Source organism: Jatropha curcas, chromosome 9 (assembly GCF_041381405.1).
Source record: "Jatropha curcas cultivar XTBG-Jc1 chromosome 9, XTBG_Jcur_1.0, whole genome shotgun sequence".
NCBI lineage: Eukaryota > Viridiplantae > Streptophyta > Magnoliopsida > Malpighiales > Euphorbiaceae > Jatropha > Jatropha curcas.
Window position 1 is genome coordinate 23,108,206 of NC_143159.1, and position 23,639 is coordinate 23,131,844.

Below are 23,639 nucleotides of genomic sequence, written 5' to 3' on the forward strand. Positions count from 1 at the left end.
CCAAATCATAAACCATTAGACTATGCCTCAGTTTGAAGATAAATTTGACTTTTGAACTTGTTTAGGAGGATAGAAAATATTAGATTTGACTTTTTAAGCCAATTTAACTCTTAAATTTGTTTAAGATAATTGAAAAATGTCAGATTTAATCTTTTATGCCACTTTAACCTCCTGAATTTGTTTTGATTTTTATATATTAATAACTTGACTGAATTTAATGGGATTAATTTTTATCCTTTGTTCTTTTGCAAAAAAATATCAAGACCAGAATTTTCCAGTACTTTTGACACACTAAATTTATAAAACACAAACTTTAATTTTTTTTCAATATGAGAAATACATGCATAAATTTCATATGCAATAATCCAGTAATAAAATTAACCGATAAATAAAACTTATGTAATTGAATTAACCTAAATTCAAGGAAATAGCACTTTGCTTCAACAGTTTGATATCACAATTCATATGTTTAGGCTCTAAAAAAACTTTCCACACAAATATAAATAAATACATCCAAAAATAACATAATGGAGAAAATACAGAGAGAAACCTTCGGCTTCCTTAAGCTCTTCTGTAATTTGAAGTAGCTATTGTTTCCTCTCCTTAGCCGAAATTCTCATCAAAGAAGCCTGGCTCTGAGAGGAGTTTTGATCCGAGAAGAGAGAGCAAAGAAGAGAATACTTACAATTCAATAATAAAATTCCTTCCATTCGTAGAGGAATACTTAGATGAAGAGCTTGAAGGAACCATAGCATCATCAAAATAGATTTCCATTTTGAGATATTGAAGAGTAATCATCCATATAGAACATAATTTTATCTCTTAGGCGGGGGCTCCTCTTCCTCAAAATCAAATATTAAATCAGAATAAGAAAGGGAATCACTTTGCTTATCCTCCTCATAATCAGATAAGGAAACACTTTGCTCCTCTTCCTCATAATCTGACATGGAATCACTTTGGCCTGTAATATCAGTACTTTCCACCACTTGGTCTACAACATCTAAATTCGTTGCTTGAATTCTACTAATATTGCGTTCATTCTGCTCATTTTCAGCAGATACCAAGTGAACCCCACTCCTCTTCACCTTCAATTTTGCATTTTCTTTAAATTTTAAAGATAACGGTCTTACTTTGAACTCCAATGAGGCTTCATTGACACTGGAGTGGTTGTGTTTGAACCAATCAATTGGTTTACGAGACTTGTCGTCGCACCATAGGTACACATGGTTAGATGAGAGATCCGATTCGAAATAAAATTCTTTACTGATTTCAACCTTTCGGACTCCATTTGCGGTTTTGAAACGAAATTCACAGCTAACTGAGAAGGAACGATATACATAAATGGAAGGAAAAAGACATTCGACCTCTATAACAATACAAAAGGCAAAATTTAGAAATATCGTAGAATTAAAGGAAGATGGAAGGACTTTAATAGTTACTGATGATCCTGGACTTTGAAAGTTGAACCACTCTGGAATTTCACTTCCAGGTAAAATAACTTCACAAGAATAATTCTTCTGCTTGGAAAGAAGGAAAAAAAAAAAAAAGGACAAATTAGATATTTATCTATATGGTTTTCCAGGAATAATGAAAGGCAGGAAGAGGCATAGGGGCTTACAGTGCGAGAACTGGCTATTTCTTTACTTCTCTGTAGTGCGTCTCCCATGATATTGCCACATGCATTCTGATCCAAATTTATACTTTTATAAAAATTGAATTTGTAAGCTCTTTCATATTCTTTCTGTATAGTGCTTGACGCTGACGCTACAGTTTCTAGCAACGGACAATTTTTTGCTTCGAGCGTTTGTAATAGGCTTGGAAGCTCTGGCAAAGCTTGGAGTCTAGTGCAGTTGTTTAGAATCAACCGTCTTAATGATGATAAACCATATAAAGCTGCAGGACTTTCCAGGAATTTCAACTCTTTTATTGCAGTTCTACTTAAATCTAATATGCTTATTTTATCCCCTATAATCTCAGGACACTCCTTGAGACTTGAACAACCCCAAAAACTCAGTTGATCAGCAGAATTCAAAGAAATAGTGGTTGGAAGAGTTCTAAGGTTTTTACATTCCCACACTTGTAGATTTTTAAGATTATTGAAAAATCTTGCAGCTGGTGACCACTTCTCCAGGCCTGAGTGGTTGAGATATAACTCTTCTATTTCTGTGGGTGTCTCTGGAAGCATCTTCAAGTTTGAGCAGTAACAAAGATTAAGAAACTCAAGAGATTTTATCTGAGCGAGGCTTGGAAGACTCCTCAGCTTCTTGCATCCATGCAAATTAAGTACTTTAAGCTGCTCCAGACACTGAAAGGATGAGGAAATGTCCGATCAAATTTTTACAATTTAAAAGGATAATTTCCTCTAGGTTTGGAGCTGAAGAGAGATTTGAGAGTACTTTAAAGTTCGTAAGTTCAAAAAGAATAAGCCCTTTAAAAACAAACTTAAAAGTTAGTGGCATCCAATATCCGTATAATAACAAAAGAAATGCTTAAAACAGACCTGATTTCCATTCCAAAGTTGCTCAACTTTGCTGTCTTTGATCTTAAGCTCAACAAGGTTTTCCATGAAAAAATTTGACGGCAAAGATTTGTAAGGATAGTTGTCCCAGTGGAATAGACTTACCTTATTGGATATAAACTTAAGTTGATTTGTTTGATCAGATTCAAATATAGGACCTATATTTCTTCCCTCAGACCAAGTCGAGGGCCGATAAATTTGGAGCAATCTTAAGTTAAACATCCGTGAGAGAACTGCACACCTCAATTGAACGTTCCCCATTTCAGACATGTCAAGAAATATGCCTTCAACTACTCTTGCCCCCTAATAATCAAGAGCAAATTAAACTATATAAATTATTACCAAAAGTTGATGAGGTCATCTAAATCCTTACTCAAAATTATATTGCAATATGTTTCAAATGGGAAAAAAGAATGGATCCAACTTGATTTATGCTATTTATAGGTCTGTGAAATGAGAAAAGAAGAAACGTAGTTCATGACGTACCTCATCATCAGTTATGAACATACAGCGGATTTCCTTGGAATTCCATAATCTGCTTCCATTCTGCCGCGCAATTTCCTGACCCATTTCCTGTATCAAGTCATGCATTTCGATCTTATTGTCCAAAACAGTTATGAGACACTTATCCGTTAAACGAATTATTCCCCAACTTGTGAAAAAACCACAACCATCTAGTATAGATTCTACGTAATCTTTGGAATATCCTCTATAGAAACATGCAATATCAAGAAAAATATCCTTTTCCATTTGATCTAGTTCATCATAACTTATCCTTAAGATTTTTATAATGTCTCGGTCAGGAAACTGTTTTAATTTATCCAATACAATTTCCCATTCCTTTGGAGACCTTTTGCAGAGATGGGAACCCAAAGTTTTAAGAGCTAATGGAACGCGTTTAGCATAATCTACTACCCTTTCCGACAACTCGACAAAACCTTTTGGAGGATGCTTTTGTTTGAAGGCTTCCATACTTAATAGTTGAAGAGCATCACAGTGTTTTAAACTCTTGACCTCATATACTTGGTCAACTCCATTGTTGAGAACTTCTTTGTCTCTGCTAGTCATAATAACTCTACTTCCAGGACAAAACCAATCACAATTTCCAAGTAAAGCCTTTAATTGATTTGAATCATTGACATCGTCGAGAACAATGAAAACTTTCTTTTGTTCAAGCATGTACAGAACAGAAGTTGGAAGTACATGGAACATATCCATGCTCAAATTCTCATTTTGTAGAAGCTCGAAAAAAAGACGTTTTCGCAAATGAACTAGTCCATGTCTTTTTGATTCTTCCCTAATGTTACTGAGAAAGCAACAAGCATCAAATTGATAAAATATTCGACTAAGAAGAACTTCAGCAACGGTTGTCTTTCCTATTCCTCCCATTCCCCAAATTCCAATAAAACGAACATCTTCTGACTCAACACCTAACAACCACAAAAGATTATGGACGTGTGATTCAATCCCAGATAAATTACTACAAGTACTAAAGTACATAGGATATAGCTTCTTTAAAATTTTGTCGGCGACCAACTCACATAAATCCGACTCACTCCTACAAAATATGATAAAGAAAACAAAATTAATTAGTTCGAAAAAACTTAATGTCAAGGCAAATTGAAAAACTAAAATTTTGTAGAAGTAATATGATCGTTCATTTTGGACAATATTATGGAAAGTTTCTTTTATCATCCTATTTAAAAATCACCGGTTTTTATTCCCAAGATAACTTTAGTAAGAAAATCCAAGTGTCTTGTGTAGTCATCAACAACAGTGAGAAAAAATCTATGACTTTGCACAAAAGGGACTGACTAGGGGCCCCAGATATCAGCATGTATTAAATCAAATGCTTTATTTGATTTTGTGCGACTTACATGAAAAGAAATATGCTTCTATTTTGTTAAAGGACGATATTTATAGATCCAGAATTAAGCCTTGAACTATTTATAGATCCAGTCAAGCTTGATGCATTAGGAAAAGAGGATTCCATTGAATTTGAAGATGAAATCAAATGTCCCGACTAGTCTTATGTAGAAACATAGTGAACAGTAGTTACTGGTGTACTCAGATGAGAATTGGTGGTTCTAGGCCTTGAACCATAGTCTGAGGGATATCCATGCTTTTTATAGCATGAGTCCACAATTTGCCTGTAATTCCCAAATGAGTGCAATACCTAGTATCTACACCTATAGGAAATGCAGATCGATTTCTAAAATGAGAACTGTTTCCATAATTGTTGTTTCAAGGAAAGAACATAGAATGATTGCCAGCAGCAAAATTCTTAGGTACAAACTCATTGCTTCGTGCAGCAAATGCCTTGACATCACCAGGCATTGAAACAGAAGGGAAGATTTGCCTCTCTTGTTCCAAAACCAATGAAAAAGCTTTATTAATTGTGGGCAAAGGATTTAGTGTGACACCCTAGGCCAATCCCATATCAGCTAAACACAAGATGGAAATGATGTATAGGATGGGTTTTGGGTTATGAGTTCAATCAAGAATATTGATTAACACAAAATGTAATCTGGTTCTGTCAAGGTGACATACTTCGAATCTCAGATATACAAGAAGAAAGGTGATAGATATGTAACTGATTACTTCACATAATTAAAGATATTGTGGGATGAACTTGTTAGTTTGCCCACATGGATTTGTTCCTAGGCTAAAACCACCTCATAATCCAAAAAAGCTTGTCCATCCTTGTGTTTAGTCGATGTGGGATTCATCTAAAGTGTACCATCCCTTCCTTAGGGACTTAGGATGTCCTGGCTGAGATTTGCCCCACCACCAGTCAGAGGGACAAGGCTTGGCTTAAGCTAGAACCACCTCATAACCCAAAACGCATTGCTTTCACCAATCACGTATACTACTGTTCATGTATACGGTTTATGTTGATGATAATTTTCTGCGCAAGTCAAACTGGACAAGCAAAATGATCAGTCTAAATGGCGGAAATTACCATATATGGAGAAATGAGAGATCTCCTTATGGTAATCAAAATGTGTTTGCCTGTATTTAGTTGAACTAAACCAGAAGAGAAGATTGATGAGGAATGGGCTTTCGAGTATGCGTCCAAAATCTCGGTATGACGGTGTAACAACAGGACCAAGACCGGAAAAAGATCTGCAGGTGGTGCCTTGTGTCGAAAGTCTTCCCGACAATATTTTTACTTAAGTCTAGCACCAGGTCATGAACAATTTCCTTTCAATTACATTTTCAGAAGCATGGAGATTTTCTCTTAACTTGGACTAAGGTGAATAAAGTCTTGGTTGGTGAAAGCATAGTCAATGAACGGTGCCTAACTTGGACTATTGTTGGAAAGCTACCAAAGTGGATTTAACACACCAATCATATTGCCTATATATACATGTAAAACATGAATGAATAAATGAGATATATAGAGAGATTAGCTCTTCTATGTGTGTGAGTTTATAAAAAAAAAAAAAAAGGAAAAAGAGTGAGTTGTGAGTGTGTCTCCCTTGTAATATTATTCCATAATTGAGTGCTTGTATTTGAGTATTGTGATTGTTCATAATTAAGTAATTTATATTATTGCCAACAATTTTGGGCATCAGCTCTGATACCATTTATTGGGCCCTTTCAACCAATTAAGAGAAAATTAACGCAGCGGAAAAATAAAAATGGGACACACAGAAATTTACGTGGTTCACCCTCAACTGTTTAGGGCTACGTCCACGGGACAAACTCCGAATAATTCTTCCACTATTAAAAATAGTAGGTACACAGAGAGAGTAATACAAAAATAGTGATACATAAAGTGTTTCCTAAAAACACCCCAAAAAAATCCTCACTATTTTTCTCTCCCCTAGTTTTAGGAAACCCATCCTAAAACTAGAAAACTCTCTCGCTACATTTTCTCTCTTCTTTCTTCTGTGTGCTGAGATGAGCTGAGCCATCTCCTATTTATAGGAGAGGTGATGTGAGAGCCGTGTGTGAGTTACACACGGCTTCTCCATTTAAGTCATAGTTTGGCTGCCAACCTTTGATTCCTTCTAAAAAACGTGTGTTTATTTTTTTTTCTTTTCAAATTTATTGTGGGTCCCACTTGAGTGGGTACCGCACAACAAATCTCCCCCTGCACACTCAAGTGGGGACGTTATCCATACTCTCCATCATCCCTGCAGCTAAACAATAGTGTGACTGTGACAAAATATCTGATACCGTTCTTGATGAATTCCGAGTTCAATCAAGAATTTCTTCATCCACAACAACTGCCTGCACGTTTCAATAATCTTGACTGCCACGACACGGCTCCCCCTGCAACTGTGATTGGATATCCTGAAAATCTATTTCACTGCAGTCCAATGTTCCTTTTCCGGATTTGAAAGAAACCTACTCACTACTCCGACTGAATAAGCAATATCTGGTCGTGTACAAACCATGGCATACATCAAGCTTCCAACTGCTGAAGCATACATGATCTTTTCATTTCTTCCTTCTCTCCATCCGTAGAAGGGCACTGTTTAAAACTCAATTTAAAGTGATTAATAAGAGGACAACTAACCGCTTTAGCATTTTCCATTCTAAACCTTTAAAGTACTTTCTCAACGTACTTCTCCTATAACAACCATAATTTCTTGGCTCTTCGATCTTCATGCCAAGAATTTGCTTTGCTGGTCCCAAGTCTTTCATGGCAAAAGACTTACTTAGCTGTTTCTTCAAGCTAGTAATTTTGACCAATAGTCAACATATCAACCACATAGAGCAAAAAACAATGTAGTCATCATCAGAGAATAGAAACACAGTGATCTGAAGTAGTCTTTCTGTAGCCATGCTCCCCCATAACAGACTCAAACCTCTTGTACCACTGTCTTAGTGCCTGCTTCAAGCCATACAGACTTTTCTTCAGTTTGCAAACACAATCCTCTTTTTCTCTTTTTCTATGAAACCCTCTAGTTGAACCATTATATTTTTGGTTCCTCTTCTCATTTTTGTTCGGTGTGGGACTTGGGAGGTTATCCCAACAAACCTCCCCCCAAACCAAGGACCACACAAATCGTGACCTACCCTCCAGGGATAATCTATTAGATCTGCCCACCATCTTGTACCGTCGCTACAACTTTGCGGGACACGCCGCCCGACCTCCTCTTGTCGGGAAGACTTTCGACACAAGGCACCACCTGCAAATCTTTTTCCAGTCTTGGTCCTGTTGTTACACCGTCATACCGAGATTTTGGACGCATGCTCGAAAGCCCATTCCTCATCAGTCTTCTCTTCTGGTTTAGTTCAACTAAACACAGGCAAACACATTTTGATTACCATAAGGAGATCTCTCATTTCTCCATATATGGTAATTTCTGCCATTTAGACTGATCATTTTGCTTGTCCAGTTTGATTTGCGCAGAAAATCATCACCAACATAAACCGTATACGTGAATAGTAGTATACGTGATTGGTGAAAGCAATGCATTTTGGGTTATGAGGCGGTTCTAGCTCAAGCCAAGCCTTGTCCCTCTGACTGGTGGTGGGGCAAATCTCAGTCAGGACATCCTAAGTCCCTAAGGAAGGGATGTTACACTTTAGATGAATCTCACATCAACTAAACACAAAGATGGACAAGCTTTTTTGGATTATGAGGTGGTTTTAGCCTAGGAACAAATCCATGTGGGCAAACTAACAAGTTCATCCCACAATATCTTTAATTTTGTGAAGTAATCAGTTACATATCTATCACCTTTCTTCTTGTATATCTGAGATTCGAAGTATGTCACCTTGACAGAACCAGATTACATTTTGTGTTAATCAATATTTTTACTTAAGTCTAGCACCAGGGTCATGAACAATTTCCTTTCAATTGCATTTTCAGAAGCAAGGAGATTTTCTCTTAATTGGGTTTTGATGAATTTTATGAATTCCATGAATATGCTTTGTTACTCTAATTAAGTAGAAGTTCATGGATCCTTGGGTTTTGTTTTTTGATGAAAATTGACAGAAGAAACTGAGGACAACGTTTTATATTAATTTAATAATTCCACTGGATCAACTTTAAGATACTTAACTTATTAGCAACTAATTAGAGTAAAGTGGTAGAAATTAAAAGGATTAATTAAACAATAATAAGAATAATAAAAATGAGAATGATTTCAACAAAGAAAAGAAAAGAGAAGAAGGAAGAGGTTGGATATTTCTATGAAAAGTCTAGATGAATGAGCAGGCTAATAATAAGTAAGTGAGTTGAGCCAAGTTTTGGTGAGCTTGAGCTCGGCTTGATAAGGATATACTCAAGCTTGGCTTGATAATTATAAATGATCAAGCTCAGGCTTGAGCTCGAAATCTAATAAACCGAAATAGGATCATTTTAACGCAAGTTTTAATTATTTTGAGTTATTTAAACTGCTTGTGAGCGAATCGGCTCAATAAGACTAGCTCGTAAGCTAGCTTGAGAGCTCAATTCGATAAAATTGGCTCACGAACTAATAATCTGAGCTCGAGCTTGGCTCATTTATTAAACGAGTCTCGAATAGTTCACAAGTAGCTTGTCTCATTTATAGCCCTAATTATAAGTGGTAAAATAATAAGATAATAAAAATGAAAATGAATAGAAAAAGAAGAAAGTGGGGAAAAAGAAGAAAAGCATAGAAACTTGAGGACTTGGTAAAATTTTGATCCTGAATAAGTTTTAGGTATGGTTCTTATTTTAAAGTGTGTACAATTTTGCGAATTATAGTGAATTTTAGATTTAATTAATAACTGTTAAGAAATATAAAGAATCAAATATGAAATTTGCTAATAATGAAATTTATCAAATTTATGATTTAATTATAATTAAGTTTATAAATTAAACCATGTAATTAAGAACCTAATTGAAATGAGAAGTATAAGATATCCAGGTTTTAGCTCTCATGAATCATAAATTATTGGGCTAAATTTAAAGCTAAAATATGGTAATTACTTCTGATTTACAATATATATATATATATATAAAATTTGATGATATATAATATATTTTTGTTTGTGTAATTATATTATTATATTATTTTTTTCATAATTATGTTATTTTCATATACTTTTTAATCAAGTTTAATTTCTTAGTTTTTACACATAGTATGAAATCACAAATAAATTTTTGCCCCCTATCAAAAAATCCTGACTCCGTCACTGTTTATTTAAGTATTTGTGATTTTAGGAATGGCTAAATCAAGTATAAGTTAGGATTTCAAAAGCAGTGTTATTAAACTGAAAATTAGTACTATGTAATTAGAAAATTATGTATACGGTTTACCTGTAATTGTTAGAATCCCATCCAGATAGATTGGCTGCTTGCTTCAACGCAGTGATCCATCTCTGAATCCTCTTTACCTCTCCCTTAAATCTTTCTTTAAGTTTCAAAAATTCATCTCCAAAATCCCCACTTTGATTTCTGACTTCAGATGGATCTACATAGTAGAAAATTGGTAAAACAATCCGTCCCATTGATCTCATACATTTCATTATCTTGACAAGTTCATCCAAACACCAATGAGAGGAAGCATATTTTTTCGAGAAAATGACGACCACCGCTTTTGATTCTTCAATAGCTTCCATAAGAGCCGGAGATATCTCCTCTCCTCTCTTAAGATCATCATCAATGAACGTTTTGATGTATTTTCGCTGTAATGCTGCTTTAAGATGACTAGTAAAATTCGGTCGGGTATCGATCCCTCGAAAACTAAGAAATACATCATAATTTGTTTTAGGAGGAATTATGGAAGATGAAACTGAAGACATTTTTGACAAGTATGTAGCTCTATTTGTTCGCAAGAAAAGCGACGAACAACAATGTTAAACCACTGAAAGAGGTTTATACATGCGATCAAAATTACCTAATATATCCTCTCTCCCTCTAGGAAATGAAAAGGAAAGACAAAGGAGCTTGATGCATAAAGTTGAATCCTGCATGTATATAAATAATAATTATAATAATAAGAAGAAGAAAGACTAACATAACTTCAGAAAAAACAATTATATCAGTGGCCAGTGGCTATACAATAAAATACAATCCATTGGATAAACTATAGAAGAAAGATTGGAACAGACAAACCGTAGCCGGCAATCTGCACGTTGATATTTATATTTTAGTTTCAAGTGTAAATATAATATAATGTATTAAGTAAATTACAAAAAATTAATTTTTTCTTAAAAAGAGACTCTAATTATTATTAGACAAATAAAATGAACTTGTAAACGATTAAAAACTATTTAAATACTTAATTTTTATTTTTTTTTAGAGATTTAATATGATTGAAATTATATAATTAAAGAAACATATTAAAAAGTAATAATTAATTCATTATTATAAACATATTTAGATCCTCTTGGATCGTACATACTTTAATCCCTACAAAAATAAATAAAACAAAACTTTAATTAGAAAAATATAAAATGATAATGAAATTGAAAAAAACAAAACTAAGCAAACAACAAAAGCAAAGCAATAAAAGACCATATTAAGCTTTCAACCAAATTAGAAGTAAATTTAAAAATTTTTTAAAAAATAAAATAGTGAACAAAGAAAGAATCTTAAACTTTTTATTTATATATACTATATAAATATCGAAAATTTTAATTCGCTAAAAATATATATAATTTTTAAAAGCTAAAACCATTAATTCAACATCAATCTTTTTTTTTTTTTTTTTTTGCATTTTAATTCAAAATCAGAAAAAATGCATAACTCTTTTCAACATTAATTCAATTTAATTTGAACCACAGTCATACAAACCATAAAGTAAAATAAAAGATGCCAAACATTATTGACATGTAAATATTTCAACTTATCATAAGAAGGAAAACAAAACTAATACCCAAATAAATTACTCAAAAACTAAAAATCATAACCAAATAAACTAGAAAAAAAGAAGAAAAAAAAAGGAAGAAGATTACTCACTATCTTATCTTCTTGTTTTCAACATGTATGAGACCAATCTTGAAAATTGTTCGACTAAGAGATGAAAAATTTAGATATCATTGGAAGAAATTCTCTTGTGGGTTTCTTTAGTATATGATAAAGTGATAATCTAAAAGAGGAACAACAATCAGCTCATCCCCTAATAAAAGGGATTTTTAGTATTCTAATTTCAATATCCAAATGAAAAGAAAGGGAAATTTGGTGAAAATCAATTAGGAAGATGGATGATTTGCCAGCAATAGAAATATAGGCTTTGTTTTAGCATTTTAATGAATTTTAAATTGTAATAATGATCATTAAATTTTAAACGTTTAAGAAAGATAGAAAGGTGAAAAATTGTAATAATGATTATTAAATTTGAAAATTTAAATTTGAAAACGTCTAAGGACAGTAAAAAGGTCAATAGCAAGTATTAAAAGGGAATAATTAAATTTCAAGTAAACATATTAAAAGGAAATAATTAAATTTCAAAGGTTTAATAAAAGCAAAAAATTCTCAAGGAAAGAAAAACGAAATGCTAAAATTTTGAAAAGGTCTGCTCTCCAAATATGTGCCACATCAGCAACCAAGAAAAACTATATGTTTCTTTTATATATATATATAATGATTTTAGTATTTTAATTTCAATTTATTCAAATAAAAAGGTTGAGAAATTTGGTGAAATTCAATTAGGTAAATGAAAGATTTGGAAACAAAATATAGGTTTATTTTAGTATTTTAATATCAATTTTAAATTGTATTGATGATCATTAAATTTAGAAAATTAAATTTTAAACGTTTAAGGAACTTAGGAAGGTTAAAAATTGTAATAATGAATATTAAATTTGAAAAATTAAATATGAACTGTTTAAGAAAGATAGAATGGTCAACATCAAGTAATTAAAAGGAAATAATAAAATTGAAAGTAAAAATACTAAAAGAAAATAATTAAATTTTAAAAGTTTGAAAGGCAAAATTTTCTCATGGAAGAAAAAATAAAATGCTAAAAATTTAGAGAGTTTGCTTTTCAAATGATGCGCCACATCATCAACCAAGAAAAGCTCCATGATCCTTGTTTATATATATGCTATGCGGTCCTCCATACTTCGGAGGATTGTATAATAATTATATTTTTATTTCAAATATAAAATATATATGTTGAGTAAATTATAGAAATCATTTTTTTTAGGGAAAAAGTGATTAGAATTATTATTATATATAATGTCTTATAGGTATTTAAAATAATTTAAATGCTTATTTTTATTTTTATAGAGATTTAATCTAATTGCAAATATTAATTAGAAAAACCTATTAAAATATTTTAGTTAATTCATCATTGTATAAAAACATATTTAAATCCTTTGAAATTGCACATACTTAAGTCCTTGTAAAAATAAACAAAATAAAACTAAGCTAAGCAAAATATAAAATAAAAAACAAAATCAAGCATACAACTCAAACAAAGCAATGAAATGCCACAATGTTCTTTTTTCAACCGACAATAAACTGAAGAAATTAAAGTAAAGAATTAGGTTGAGCTTTCAACAATAGAAAGAAATTTTAAAATTTTATATAAAAAAAAAAGAAAAAAAGAATAGTGAATAAAAAGAGAATCTTGAACTTTCTATTTATATATGGCGATATGTAAATATTCAAATTCCAAATCAGCAAAAAAAAAAAAAATACAATTCTTAAAAGTTAAAACCATTAATTTCACATCGACTCAATTCTTTGAATTTTAAATCAAAATAAGAAAAACCACATAGATAGCATTTTATGATAAATTGGATAAAATCATACAAACAAATAAAATGAATTTGAAGATGCCAAATATTATCGACTTGAAAATATTCAACTTATCATGAGAAGAAAAGTTAAACTTTTATCCTTATAATTTACTCAAAAACCAAAAATTCCTAATTAAACAAATCAAAAGAAGAATTTAAAAAAAAAAAAAAACCTACTCACCATTTTATCTTATCATTTTAAAACTATATTTTATAATGTGTATTTTTGAAACACATGATTTTTTTTAACATTTTTCAAATTACTAAAATTTTAAACATATTATATTTGATTTAAAGTTTAGACTATATAAAAATAAAAATTTTTATATTTGTAAATTATGAAAATTTAAAGATTTAGACATTGTTTTGTTTTTCTATCACATATTCCATTTCTACTTAAAACAATAAATAGCATATTTCATTTGCATTTAAAAATAATAAAAATCTTTATATATATCTATATCTATATATATATATATATATATATATATATATATATATATATATATATATATATATATATATATATATATTATGAAAATCTAAAAAATGTAATTGAAATATTTAAATTTTTTATATTGCTATAATTGAATGAATTTAAAACTCAAAAAAATAAAAAGACAATTAATTGTTGAAAAGTAAATGATGGGAGATAAAAATTGGATTAAAAAAAAGAGATGCTCAAAAAAAAAAAAAGATGAATTAAATACTCAAAATCTATACAATCTCACTTTTTAGAGAAAATGTCACATATCGAATAAAACCTATTGATTCTCCTATATATAATGACATAATGATGATGATGATATGTTCACCTAATTATTATATTAACCTTTCTTTCAGTGATCAATCATATATATTAAGATTTTTGTACGTTAATTTGAAACATGAAAATCACGTAAATTATAATGTGACTAAATTATAATTTGACTAAATTACTCTTTATTTAACTGAATTACTCTAAATTTAATAATTTTTCTCCATTGATCTACCACTAATATTAAGAAAATAAAATAATAAGTTTTTACGATTAAGCTCATTTTGTAAGGAATGCGATAAATAGTTAAATTTGAGTATTAAAATTTGAATGTGAATAACTTTACCTTTGTATGTAAATGTTTTTTTTTTTTATTATTAAGCATAAAAATATATTGTCAAAATATACATTTTAAACTTAACTTAAATGGAAACATTGATAGAGTTTATACTATTAACTATGTCTTTGTAATATATTAGCTATTATTTCTTATTGTTGAAATTGAGATTTATATTTAATAAATCATTTATGGTATATTTATAATTGTTGTCTTTTATCTTATACTAGTGGACGATTTGTTGTATAGAGTTTATTCTATACATAGAATATTAAATCATTTTATTCATATGTGAAATTCCCCGAATTTTTATTTTCAAAACTTTTGAATTTTTATTAAATCAAAAATCGAAAATTTTGGCCGTGTGGGCTGCAATTGGAATGCAGTCTCAATTTGAGCCCAAATTTTCGAATTGGGCCCAAGCCCAAAAACATATTGTTCGGAACTTTCGATTGGACCACTTAAAATTTTCGATGAAATTAAAAATGGAACTTTAGTTACTAAATGATTATAAATTTATGTAAATGTATGTAACTACTATATAAATTAGTTATCGAAAAATCAAATATCATTACTATTAATATTTTATTTTATTTTGTTGAATAAATGGAGAAAATATTACAGAACCGAACTAAATAATCAAAATAAATCGAACCAGGCCTAAAAGTCAATTTGATTTATCGAAAACCGCAAGAATAATAGGAAAACCGAGTGAAAAACTCGAAAATCAAACAAAATGAGACCAAATTACTAAATCGGACCAAACCGGTTCGAATCGAACCGGAATGGCCAAAAGCCCAATTTCCTTTCTTTCCTTTTTCTTCTTTTCCTTCTTCTTCTTCTTTTTCCTCCACCGCGCGACAGGCTCCTCTCCCCCTTGCACTACGTTTCCGGCCACCACTCGATCGGAACAGAGTGGCGATCGGTTCGTCTGACGTCGGTGGTCATGATTCTAGCCTCCCTTCACGCCGATCGGACCTGCAGCGGCATGGATGGAGCTGTCTTCCTCGCGACAGTCTCTCTTCTTCATCTATGGCCATCCACGCCGTTTCCGGCTGTCCCAATGGAGGAGACAGGCGCCAATCGACTCTCCACGATGCTGTGAGTAATTACCCTCCATAACTTTGTGATTTCATCGAGGTTTGAGAAGTGATCGTGTGCGGAGAAGGTGCAGCTGCTGTCAGGCCCGATCCGGCCAATTCGAGGACCGATCTCACTAAATTAACACTAGAAATGGATTCCTTGGTGAATTTTGAGTCGAGTAGTGTGATCGTTGTGAATTTCTGGGCGGTTTAACGTTTCCGGCCACCGTGCACGGCGTCGGTCCGGCGAGGCTTCGGCGAAACTCCGGTGAGGACTCCGAGAGGCAGAATGATCTCCTCTTCGCGCGGATCACGAAAATCAAATCCGATTTTTGATCTGTACATTGTAAGGCCTAGTTGCTTGTTTTCGGTATAAATTTCAAAACTTGAATTAATTAATTAATTGAATATAAGATTAATTGAATTAGTACAAATTGGAAATTTATGAACATCGATTATAGAATTGGACTTCTAGGTAGTTGAAGGATAATAAAGATTTTCACCGAAAATAGAAATGCTTAAATTCAAATTAATACGTAAATATCGTTAATTATGATTAATTATATCATAAAAGGGAATTAATAATTATAGTACATCGGTGGTATAAGAACTAGTCTAGCTAATTATGCTACTCTCATTTTAATATTACTAATATTATTAATATCATCATTATTATGGAACATTAATTTACTAGCGACACTTATCTGAAAGATATAAACAAATAAATAAATAAACAAGAGTAACGAATGTATATATAGTTTAATAAATTAAATACTGACTAAAATTATTAGCATTATTATTATTATTATTATTATTATTATTAGTAATATTAATATTTTGATTAGTATTATCATAAAATATTACTTAACAAATAACTAAACGTTTTATTTAAAGGCAATACATTAGACTAGATAAATAAATAAGGAAACCCAATATATATATCTATAAATATATATATAATTTAAATTACTAAGTGAATTAAATAACTGATAACCAAAATTAATGAAAGAATATGAAATATAATCTTTCGAATTCAAATTCTTACTTAGAATTTTATTGTTTATGTTAAAGGTTTATAAAATTTCGAAATGCGAGGATAAAGGCTGGAAGCATGTTGCTAGAAAAGCAGTCCCCTTAGAGGACAATAAAGAACTGTGAGTAGCGTTAGATAATTCGCATCATCTGCCTGCATTCATGCATTAACAGCTAAATGTTATCATGCATTATGGCCATATTGTGATGCACTATTTGTTGATATTAAATATTGCTTGATTACCTGTGATGCGATATTGCTGTGCCTTGTTTGTGGGGAATTGGGATGAAGTGGGTCACCATGGGTTTGCGAGACTATTTCTGTTATACGGATCCTGATTCTGATTTCTGTTATATTCTGTTACTGATATATGGATCCTGATTCTGATTTCTGTTAGCCGGGTAAATGGGAGATCGGCGCCCCCGTGTGCACCTGATAATTCTGTTTATATGGACACCGCAAAGTAGCCTCTTTGGGCACACGTGATGATCTAGATTTGATCGCTGCCCGCAGGGTGGCCTCCTGTTGTGTGCGCCTGACGATCTAGATTTGAGGGAGACGACCAGGATGCCGCCTGTCGGTATAAAAAAAAGAGAGAGAGAGAGAGACTGGAAAAATAATCAGAGGACCGGTAGTGTGAAGATTATACCGGTCAGCCAGAATGGGGGATTGGCTCCCTGGTGCACATGTGAGTGGATGGGTCATGTGGGAGGACGGCTCATCGGGTTTTGGTAACTCCACTGACTAATTTCCACGTGATGTGATTATATGAAGGTGATAATAATTGTGATTGCTGTTGTATTGCCATTTGTGTGACAAACTACATGATCATATAACTAAACGAGTGACCAAATTAAAATATTTTAGCATTGGTGTGATTGTGTGGGGTGAGAGGGTTATCTAACCCTACTCATTGAGTTTGGCGCTCATCTCTGCCTACTATTTTTTTCAGGTAATAGAAAGAAAGGAAAGCCCTATGGAGTTGAAACACGTATTATAGAAGATTGTTAATGATAGAAATAACGATGTGAATGTGTGAATACTCAAATTTTGAGGCTCAAAAAGCTTGTTTTCCCAGACTGCAAACAATCCAGTCGGACCGGAGGGCATTCGGAAAAGTTCACCGAAAGTATGCCAATATGGTACTTGAAACGTCTAGAAAATTACGAGGATCGCAGAACTAGTCCCGGAATATTTTTTGGAGGTACGGAACTCTCGAAAAAGCTTTCGGAACGAAAAACTAGAAAGTGGACAAACCAGGGCGGCGGCTGCCGCCCTCCAGCCTGGGTTTTCCCTATAAATACAGCCCCGATGCGACTTTTTTACTCACTCAGTCTGTGTTGACGGACGCTCTCTTCTCCCCTACGCTCCTTGCGGTTCTTTTACTGTTTTTCTGCATTTAGTGTAGGCTTTTATTATTCTGCTGTTGTGATTATTTGGTCACTTAATTCTAATTAATATTCCCCAAACAAGGAGCTTAATCTGGAATTTTCAAGTTGAAGCTAAGAAGCGGCCGTCGATTAACTCAGGCAATAACGAAACCCTATCTATTTAATTTCAGCATTTTGTGCATATTCTCTTCTACTCCAATTCTGAATTAAACTGCTGCATAAATGCATTCACGTCATCAATTAGGCAAATAAACTGCCTCAATTAAATATGATTTAGCTTAAATGCCCGGTTAATTAATAATCGTGGTGTTAAAGCCTAAATCCGACAATATTGGCTAAAGTATCTGGTCAATTAATGACTACGGTATAATCGCCTTTATTTCGAACAGTCCGGCTTAAGTCCAATTAATCAATAATTATGGCTAAATAGCCTATATTGCAATTCAATTGATCACTTTTGGCAAACAAATTGCCTATAAGTAAGATTAACCATTTTTAGCGACAAATCGCTTAAATCGAAGCTTTGGCAAAATGCCTTAAATTAATCAATCTTTTGGCTAAAAGCCTTAAATCAATCATTTTGGCGACAATCGCCCAATCAACACTTGTTGGCAAACAAAATCAACCCATTTTTAGCTAAAAGCCTTCAAATAATCTCTTTTGGCAAACAAATTGCCTAAATCAATCTTTTTGGCTAAAAGCCTTAAATCAAGACTTTTGGCAACAAACGCCTAATCAAATCAATCAATTCTTTGGCAAAATGCCTAAACAAAATGCACAAAGCATACACACACTCATGCATTAAGCATACCCATTCAAAGCCCTTTTAAAAAGGCCTATCGAACTACGTCGACTTTGATCTTCCATTCAAACGGAAGTACGTAGGCACGTTTGGGATTTAACCCCGAGCGGCAAGTCGAAATCACTTAAACATTTCATTGGTCCAATTCCATCATTTACCCTGCAAAGCATTCATTCATCGGTTAGTTCATCAACATGACATGGTCTCGGGATCCACCTCGAGTTCGCAAACAATGCCTTAAACATTGGGATAATTAATCTAGTAATTAGGTTAATTAAAATTGGAGTCAATTTAGGGTTTTTTCCTAGTTTACCCTAAAATAATTAAACAAGGTGGCGACTCACACATTCACGTGCATTTCTGCCCTTAGTCATATTCATTATATGCCTATGATATTTGGGGTAGGGGTTCACAGTTTGGCGACTCTGCTGGGGAGTTATGTAATCATTTTGCATAAAGTGGACTACGATTGTTGTGTAAACTAACCTGCCCTTCTTTAGGGTATTATTTTACTATGCTCTGTTTTGTAGGGTACCCCAACAAAGATTAAATATTCTTTCTTTAAGAATGCTTAATAAGGAGAATTTGGACCTAATTGAAATTTACTTTAAATCATTTAAATTTGTTTATCTATTTGCACGAATTGAGAATCTTTTTCTCCATTGCATAAAAAAAAGAATTTCAAATGAATTTCTTCTCTTTCTGTTCAAACTTCTGAATCTGGATAGCAAGTAGCGTTGATCGGCAGGTCTCCTTGATTATGCCGACGGACAGCCAAAGCGTCCTTCCTATTACCGCAAACCATCCCTAATCCTTTTGGGGGTGGCCCATGAGTATGCGTACTGTTGGACCCACCCGAAACTCCTTGTTTCACATGTGGTTAGGTATATCCATGCTCAAGGTTCAAGGGTCCCTTAATAAGCCAATTCTCTATTTGTGTCATAGCCTATAGAACCTATCCTTTAGGACTGTATGCACCCAATGATGCAAATCATATCATTAAAACGAAGTATGACGTGATGTTGTGCGCATTCATGACATATCATCACATTAAAAAGAACATGAAATATTCTTTTTAGTCATGCACAGTTGGACAAAGAGTCGATCTACCTCACATCAGCTACCCTGATACACGAACCACTATACCCTAATCCAATTACCCTTATACTTACAGGTACCCGTTGTTCGAGTGCCTATCCAAGTTCCAGTCACACCTACAGTGCTATCACCAACCTCACCAGCTTCACCAACCTCACCAACTTCAACTGCATCAATGGCATCACTTGCTGACATCCAAAATCTCATGGAACAACTCGAAGCCAGAATGGAGGCTAGGATGAATGAGGCATTAGCTGCCCAAAGAACTGCCCTAATAGCTGAACTAGGTAGTGGTAATGGAAATGGGGCTTCAGCTGGAGGAAGTGATCTTGCTGCCTCCAATCAGGGACCTGGTGCTGCACCGACGTCCTCAAACCCTGCCCTTAACCTGGATGACATGCCCTCTAGAACTGCTTCTGAGTTGGAAGCTCAGAAAATGAGAGAAAAACTGGAACTCCTGGAAAGGTCGATCACTGCCCTTAAGACACACAAGGAAGTGGTGGACATGGACTCCTTGTCCTTGTTCCCCGAAGCAAGACTGCCAACAAAGTTCAAAATGCCCAACATGGACAAGTTTGACGGAACCACTTGTCCCAAAACACACCTGAAAATGTATGTGGGTGCCCTAAACCCGTTCGGACTGAACAGCGAGCTCCTTGCTCAGTTGTTTCAACAATCATTCACCGGTGCTGCTTTGAGGTGGTTTGTCAGCCTGGATCGGTCTAAAATGAAGACCTGGAAAGACATCTGCAATGCGTTTAATACGCAATATCATTATAACATAGAGGTTGATGTTACTCGGAGGGAACTGGAAACCACCAAACAGAAAAACAATGAACCCTTTTCCTCGTTCCTTAAGAGGTGGAGGGCCAAGGCCGCCCATATGATCAGCCGGCCTTCTGAGCAAGAACAGGTGGACATAATTATAAAGAACCTGCTGCCTGTCTACCAGCAACAATTGCAAACTCAGTACCTACCGACATTCCAGTCGCTCATTGCCACTGCTACGAAGGTAGAGGATTTAATTCAAATGGGGCAACTGAAAGAATACTCGGGTACCTCAAAATATAAGAAGCCTAGCCAAGCTAGCAAAGTTCACGAAGTGGCAAGTATCACCTCCACGAATCCTTTACATGTGGGGAATATGAGAAATGGCAGCCAGTCGAGGAGGACTTACACTGATCTCGGGATGCCAATCCTTTTGGTATTCCGAGAGGCTGTCAAGGCAAACTACATCAAGCCTTTGGAAGCAAGGCCACCACCCAACCCATTACCAAGGAACTACAGAGCTGACAAATACTGTGAGTATCATCAGGGTAACGGGCACAAGACTGAAGCGTGCTGGACGCTTAAGAACCGCATCCAAGACCTGGTGGACAACGGTTCAATTATTCCAAGGAATAAGCCAAACATGGATAAATGCTATCGTTGTTGACCAGAAATTGATCGATCCTTTCGAACTATTCCTAGAAATGAATGACATCTGTGTCTTGGAAATATTTGCTGATGCCTGGGACAACAGGCCAGAGGCAATAACTGAACTGGAAGTGGAAGACTTCATGCAGCCTAGTCTCTTTGACAAGGTTGCGGTCATTACAGGAAATGATGGGAACCAAGACCTGCTGAGCCTGATCAAGCTGTACAAAGGGCCTCTCGCCAACTGCTACGCCGAGGAGGAGTGCGCTGCTGATAAACCCCTTCCCGAGTCAAACCTAGAGTCAAAGTCTGTAATCAAGTCCTGTACTGAGTTTGAGTCTGACCCCGAAACCGAGTCTAGTTCTGAGTCGTCTGTGTTGGATCTAGAAAATCTAGACTTCAAATTTGATATAATTTTTGAGGACAATTCCGTCCTAATCAATAAGAGCTTGCAAATTATTGGCTACCCCGCGTATCTATCTTTCCAAGCATTTCCAAGCAAAAATAATGAAAATCAAATAAACGAAATAAAAAATGAAAAAGAAAAAATAATAATTGGCAAAGAAGAAAATGAACATACATACATTGCATCTGACTGTGTGAACAGGAAACAGGTCATTGAATGCTTGAAGAAGTTTGTCGATTGCTTCATGTGGAAGGCAAGTGACATCATGGGAATTGACCCGGCAATAGCGGTGCACAAGATTCCAGTATACCTTGAGGCTAAGCCGGTAAAACAGAAGCTAAGAAGTCTGAAAACAGAATGGTCCCTGAAAATCAAGGAGGAAGTAGCCAAGCAATTGGAGAATAAGTTCATAAAACCCATTGCCTACCCGACGTGGTTAGCAAATATTGTGCCGGTGCCGAAAAATGATGGCAAAGTCAGAATGTGTGTGGATTATTGGGATTTGAATAAAGCATGTCCGAAGGAAGACTTCCCCCTGCCGCATATTGACTTGTTGGTGGACCAAATGGCTGGACACGAGATAGTCTCCTTGACCGATCTCGCTGTCGGGTACAGTCAAATAATGATGCATTTGCCAGACAAAGAGAAAACGGCATTCATCACAGAATGGGGAACCTACTGCTACAGGGTTATGCCTTTTGGGCTCAAAAATGCCGGGGCAACCTATCAAAGAATGGCGACGACCATCTTCCACGACATGATTCACAAAGAAGTAGAAGTGTATGTGGACGATATGGTTGTTAAATCTAAAACAGCTAAAGAACATACAATAGCACTTGAGAAGTTCTTCCTTAGACTTCGAAAGTACAATTTAAAGCTCAACCCGGCAAAATGTCTATTTGGAGCTACATTCGGAGTATTTCTGGGGCATATGATCAGTCGGAAGGGCATAGAGATTGACCCTTCAAAAGCCAAAGCCATTCTGGAAATGCCAGCACCGAAGACGGAAAAAGAAGTTCAGGGTTTCTTGGGAAGACTATAGTACATCAGCCGGTTCATCAATCAATTGGCCAATACTTGTGGTCCGATTTTCAAATTACTCAAGAAAGGAGTAGCCATCAAATGGAATGAGGATTGTCAGAAAGCTTTTGACCAAGTCAAGCAATATTTGTTATCCTTGCCGGTTTTACAGCCACCAAGGCTAGGAAAGCCTTTGCTATTGTATCTATCAGTGACAGAAGAAGCAATGGGTGCAATGCTAGCTCAACAAGCAGAAGATACAAGGGTAGAAAATGTCGTGTATTACCTCAGCAAAAGGATGCTAGACTGCGAGCTAAAATACAATAAGATAGAGAAGTTGTGTCTGGCTCTAGTTTGGGCTTGTACAAAGCTGCAGCATTACCTCTCGTCCTACACCACATACGTTATTTCTAAATCGAACCCCTTGAAATACCTTGTGGAGAGGCCGGTTCTTGGCAGTAAGATGGCTAAGTGGGTGTCGGTACTCGCAGCCTATGATTTAAAATTTGTACAACGGAAGGCAGTGAAAGGCGGAGCCTTGGCTGATCAATTAGCAGAATTACCAGTCGAAGACCAAATGCCGGAGGTAGAATTTCCTGATGAAGACTTGTTGAGCTTGGAAAGTGAAGTCTGGGAAATGTACTTCGATGGAGCTTCAAACTACCATGGAAATGGGGTTGGAGTCGTATTCAAAACTCCTTGTGGAGAATACGTCCCAATTGCAGTCAAATTAGATTTCGACTGCACCAACAATGAAGCCGAGTATGAAGCTTGCATAAAGGGGTTAGAAGCAGCCCTGGAAAAGGAAATAAAGGTCCTCAAGGTTTTTGGGGATTCCAATTTAATAGTCTCCCAAGCTTTGAGAAAATGAAAAATTAAGGAAGAGCGTTTGGTTTCTTACCTACAACGCTTGGACGAATTGGCTCAGCAATTTGAGGATTTATCCTTCCACTACTTGCCGCGATTTAAAAATCAGTTTGCCGATGCTCTGGCTACTTTGGCCTCCATGGTTAATGTAGGGGGAGACCAAGTCATTCGACCTCTGACAGTTCGGCTACAGAAACAGCCAGCACATATCATGAATTTGGTGGATGACAAGCCC

The 23,639-nt window shown here is 34.6% G+C and overlaps 1 pseudogene across 1 annotated transcript; it reads right to left on the minus strand.

The window, feature by feature from the left end:
- Positions 1-478: 478 nt before the first annotated feature.
- On the minus strand, positions 479-10,284 carry LOC149493835 (disease resistance protein RPV1-like; annotated as a pseudogene). The gene is made up of 5 exons (XR_016322687.1): positions 9,765-10,284; positions 3,005-4,076; positions 2,501-2,821; positions 1,619-2,441; positions 479-1,517 (listed from the first exon to the last, which is right to left on the minus strand). The product of XR_016322687.1 is annotated as a disease resistance protein RPV1-like (transcript).
- Positions 10,285-23,639: the final 13,355 nt, after the last annotated feature.